Source organism: Patiria miniata, unplaced genomic scaffold (assembly GCF_015706575.1).
Source record: "Patiria miniata isolate m_02_andy unplaced genomic scaffold, ASM1570657v1 HiC_scaffold_27, whole genome shotgun sequence".
In the NCBI taxonomy this organism is placed as follows: domain Eukaryota; kingdom Metazoa; phylum Echinodermata; class Asteroidea; order Valvatida; family Asterinidae; genus Patiria; species Patiria miniata.
The window spans coordinates 5,575,339-5,581,338 of record NW_024037066.1 but is presented as its reverse complement, the minus strand read 5'-3'; positions in this window follow the sequence as shown (position 1 = coordinate 5,581,338).

The window sequence follows — 6,000 nt, the reverse complement described above, 5'->3', positions numbered from 1 at the left end:
CCTCAAGTTTTGGTGCAGATGTCCCCTCCCACTGCCTTCCTTAAGCCCTCTTACTGTTTGAGTAGTCATCTTCAACCAAAATACAATGTACATGTATTTCCTATGCGACATTAGCAAGCAACGGATTGATTTTGTTTTTTGTGGCAATCGATAAAATATTGCAGGGTCTTCATTTTTGGTTTTAAGTGCAAAATCACGTGACCCTTCCTTCCGGTCAAAACCGGAAGTGCCTTATTTGAAATTGGCAGAAGATGCGAACTTGCTTTCAACGATTCGAGTGTCTGCCTAGGCAGTACTGTACAACAATTTTACAGGTGACGTCATCAAATGTTAGAGCGCCCTCTGGCGGCATGTTGAAAAATCAAACATGGATTTAAACATGCATATTTTGAGTTGATGTGTGTGGCAAAGTTTGCGGTGATCCATGGCCCAACACCGTGTGGTTGTTCCTACAACCTCTAGTTATATTAATTATTATGTTATTAAATAGAGCGCTGACGCAGTCATAGTCATATGCCTACTCAAATAGTCAGATACTAGCCGTTTCACGGATACCGCCCTCTTTGAATTATTATTATTTTTTTTTGGGGGGGGGGAGGGTTTTAACAATTTTCGAGGTCATAACTAACAATACTTCCCATCATGCAACTGTAGCTGAGCTTGATGGGATGTGTAGTTTCATTGTGATGTCCCCCCCTCCCCCTCCTCACTCCCCACCAAATTTCAAAGATGGGTCTCCTATACCCAAAGCCAACTAGTTAGGGCCCCTAGTTCCATCAACCTCCCCTACTTAGGCACCACTTCTCATCACATCCAATGCATCCTCCAAAAAGCATGGAATTCGAGTCTTCCACACAGCCCCTCTGAAGATGCAGAATCTGCTGACTTCACACAAGGATCGTTGTGACCCAGAATGCAGACCAGGGGTGTACAAGATTCCATGTCAATGTGGCAAAGTGTATATCGGCCAGACTGGCAGGGACCTCCCCACCAGACTCAATGAACACAAAGCCCATGGCAGGAAGGGAGACTTCGAGAAATCTTCCATCGTCAAACATTCCACACTGAGGACCACCCGATCAACTGGAGCCAAGCAGAACTACCCACTAGCATCGACCGCTGGTACCCCCGACACATCAGAGAAGCCATCGAGATCATCAAGCATAACACTGTTCCCCAAGACATCGGTTTCTACATCAGCGACATCTGGCGCCCCATCCTCAAGTCCAAGTCCGATGGGTCTCCTATACCCTAGGACAATTTAGGTTCAGTTCTCGCCTATGGGTCACCTATACCCTGGGCTCCTTCCCCTTTGCCCCCTCACTGTGTACTTACACGCTGAAGTGATCATCCAGCATCCCTCAGTCAACTTGCATCCTTCTCAGCTTCACCGGTTTCGAGCTTCACCAGTTTGCATCCTTCTCACGCCTCACCGCACCCATCCTTATAATTACATCGCATCATCGTTGGAATCCCTCATTCTCCTGACGAGTGGTTAGGGGTGCAGACCAGTAAATCGGTCCGAAATTGCCTGCGCCGGCCAAATCACGATTTGCATGCCCTCAAAATCTTCGGTATTTGGGCATGCTGTGGGCCATGAACTTCAGGGTTTGTAAAAACTATGGGTGGAAGCCGTGCACAGGACTGGGAGCTTGCAGTTCTGTGCCCTTTAAGCGAGCCCCGAACCCCACGCCAATAGCTCAGAATACCGATAGCTGATTCAATGTCTCCAACCTCGAAAACGATGTTCAAATAATTATCTTTTGCCAAGAAAATATTAGTTAAAGCATGGAGGAAAGTCGTAAGAAATTGCTACAAATCACACCACAGAACATCTAGAATCCAATTTTTTTCGGGGCCCTTAAGCGGTCCCCGAACCCACGCCGTAAGGGCTTCGCGCTTTCATCAGTTATAATCAAGGTATGCCCCCCCCCCCCCCACTTTTGCGAAGCGATTGACGCCCCCCCCCCCCCAAGAAATGTTCCAGGCAGGCCCCCCCCCCCCCCCCCCCCCACTGAAAAATTCCTGGCTACGCCACTGTTCCCCACAAGGTGCATTTTTCTTTTGTTCCGGACAATGGCTGAAACCTACGAAAGCCCATTAGCGCCACTGCAAGTTTATATGTTACAGATTATGTAATTCGTTATTACGGATTATTAATTCGTTATTACGGATGATTAATTCGTTATTACGGATTATTTAATTCGTTATTACAGATTATTAATTCGTTACTACGAATTATTAATTCGTTATTACGGATTATTTAATTCGTTATTACGGATGATTTAATTCGTTATTACGGATGATTTAATTCGTTATTACGGATTATTTAATTTGTTATTACTGTAACCCGTGGTTCACATTTCAAAATAACAGGATCTTGTATTAATTTAACTCCCTTTTGAAAAAACTCTTGACTTCTCACAATTCAGGATTTACGTACACTATGAAATATGTTTTATTGCCAGAAATAAAATGGTCTCAAGCAATGGCAATACCAATGAAAATGCAGTGAGGTTAAATATAATTCACAGAAAACACAGGATCCTGTAAAATTTAAAATACAAAGCTAGAGCTTAGAAAAAGGGCGCCAAAACTATAAAATGATTAAACTCGTGATTTCATCCATCCTTGATAGTTCTGGAGTCCATACATGGTGTAGAAGAGCTTGAAGACGATGGAAGAATGATGTGACAAAGTAGACTAGTTGATGAAAGCTTCAGTTGAAGATGAAGTAGAAATGACGACTCTCGTCATTTGTCGGTACAGTAAAACAAAGATATACTTGCGGAGTCTTGAAAGATGAAGTGGCTTTGTCGAGGGCAATGCTGGTGGCTGTGTCTAGCGTAGGGCTGATGGCTGTGTCTAGGGTCACTCCAATGTCTTGGATGCCGAAGGTAATGATGGTTCTTCGACGTGCTGGACAGCTGTTGGTCTCGGACGCCGGGGATACCGATGGATCTCAGAAGTGCTGGAGCAGGTAATATGGTGTCTTGAGGGCAGATCGGGGAACACGCAGAGGGCTCCGCCTAGTTCTCCCTTGAAGTGACACGGTCCAGTCTTTTTAGCCTAAAACAGAGAGTTACATGGTGGTCCATGCCACATTACTAACATTATCAAACACTATGTAACTTCAAAGATAAAATAGAAAATGCACAGATCCAATTCACTACACAAATTCGCTAAAACACTTGTCTAAAGGTATAGCAATAAAAGATGCAAAACTCTCCAAGTGAATATTCTTTTAGAAATCTCTCAGAACACCATTAACCTTGGTAACAATATACACAAAATGCCAAAGTCTCTACTCTTATAAATTTGTCTAGACTCACTAAAATTTGTGAAGTCCAGACTTCATGGAAAAATCAATTTAAGCAATTCTCTTCACAACTTACAAAAGTCACAGTGAAAAGGTATATACTATGATAATCTAAACATGATAGATAATTACTCAACTTACCTAAAACAGAGAGCCAACATTCGTGCAAAAAGGAGGGAACTTGGAATCAGGATCCTCCAATCGAACAACAAAATGATGCAAAATGGCTGGTGAAAATGGCAGGCATGCAGTCAGCACGATGTCAGAATCAGGAATGCCTTGAAGCTCTGCTAAAATTTTGGGGTAGCTAGCACCAAGACCATGCCTTGATCACATATAGCCAGGCTCTCATTGGTCAAACTTCAAATTGTCACACAAGACTCTGATACTGATTGGTCATTTAGTAACCAGGCAGATGAACACTCAGCAGAGTTTGTGGTTTTCACAGCTTCTGCAAAGTGTGATCAACAACCAGGGATTAAGTGTCCCTACATCCTGCTTAGCTTCTGGAGGAGTACACAACTGGGGCACCAGTCAGTAATAAAAGGCAGAGGACACAAAAGACATCCTCTATTCTTCCAGGAAGTGGGCAAGATCAAAGACAGGCTTTAACAAAAGTAGGAAAAGATCAAAGGTCTACTGGAACACAAGTCACCAGTAGAAAAGATGAAACATCATAAAAGATTAGAAAAGGGAAGTTAATGCAAGTAGTAAACCCAGTCATAAATATAAAATAATACTATAACCCAAGACCTCTTTTTTGGGTCGGGGTTACATCACGGATTATTAATTCGTTATTACGAATTAAGTCTGATGTTCTCACACGTGGAGAGCACGTGACCAGGGGCCTATGTATATAGCGCCGCTAGGCGGCGCTATCTTTGCATACAACGTTTGCTTTACACCGGCACCGAATGAAACGCTGTGCCATTCTTGCCGAGTAATGACTCAGAACGTATGAGTAATCCGTAATAACGAATTAAATAATCCGTTTATAATGAATTAATAATCCGTAATAACGAATTAATAATCCGTTATAACGAATTAGTAATCCGTAATAACGAATTAAATAATCCGTTATAACGAATTAATAATCCGTAATAACGAATTAATAATCCGTAATAACGAATTAAATAATCCGTTATAGCGAATTAGTAATCCGTAATAACGAATGAAATAATCCGTAATAACGAATTAATAATCCGTCATAACGAATTAGTAATCCGTAATAACGAATTAATAATCCGTAATAACGAATTAATAATCCGTAATAACGAATTAATAATCCGTAATAACGAATTAATAATCCGTAATAACGAATTAAATAATCCGTTATAACGAATTAGTAATCCGTAATAACGAATTAAATAATCCATAATAACGAACTAATAATCCGTTATAACGAATTAGTAATCCGTAATAACGAATTAATAATCCGTAATAACGAATTAAATAATCCGTAATAACGAATTAATAATCCGTAATAACGAATTACACAATCTGTAACATATATACATGTACTTGCAGTGGCGCTAATGGGCTTTCGTAGAAACTGGATGTGGAAATGCAGGTGGCTTTACTATGATGTACCAGCCCGGGCATATTCGTCAGGCACCTGTGAAATGAAAGTGTCCGCAATTGGCTCTCAGCCAAAATATATCGATCTATTAGGCTCCGCCCACTGCACATGTAGGCAACAACACATGTGCCTCTCCAATGCAACACTGCATGTTCCAGCCGTGCTGAATAGAAATGCAGGTGGCTTTACTATGATCCATCAGCCCAGGCATTTGTAAGGCATCGGTGAAATGAAGGTGTCTGCGATTGGTTCCTAGCCACAATACATCAATCCGTTAGGCTCCGCCCACTGCACGTGTGCCTCTCCAATGCAACACTGCATGTTCCAGCTGCGCTGAATAGAAATGCAGGTGGCTTTACCATGATCCATCAGCCCAGGCATTCGTAAGGCATCGGTGAAATGAAGGTGTCTGCAATTGGTTCCTAACCACAATACATCAACCCATTAGGCTCCACCCACTGCACATGTAGGCAACAATTAACACGTGTGCCTCTCCAATGCAACACTGCATGTTCCAGCGGTGCTGAATAGAAATGCAGGTGGCTTTACTATGATCCATCAGCCTAGGCATTCGTAAGGCATCGGTGAAACGAAGGCGTCTGCAATTGGTTCCTAGCCACAACACATCAATCCGTTAGGCTCCGCCCACTGCACGTGTAGGCAACAACACGTGTGCCTCTCCAATGCAACACTGCATGTTCCAGCCGTGCTGAATAGAAATGCAGGTGGCTTTACTATGATCCTTCAGCCCAGGCATTCGTAAGGCATCAGTGAAATGAAGGTGTCTGCAATTGGTTCCTAGCCACAATACATTAATCCGTTAGGCTCCGCCCACTGCACGTGTAGGCAACAACACGTGTGCCTCTCTAATGCAACACTGCATGTTCCAGCCGTGCTGAATAGAAATACAGGTGGCTTTACTATGATCCTTCAGCCCAGGCATTCGTAAGGCATCAGTGAAATGAAGGTGTCTGCAATTGGTTCCTAGCCACAACACATCAATCCGTTAGGCTCCGCCCACTGCACGTGTAGGCAACAACACGTGTGCCTCTCCAATGCAACACTGCATGTTCCAGCCGTGCTGAATAGAAATGCAGGTGGC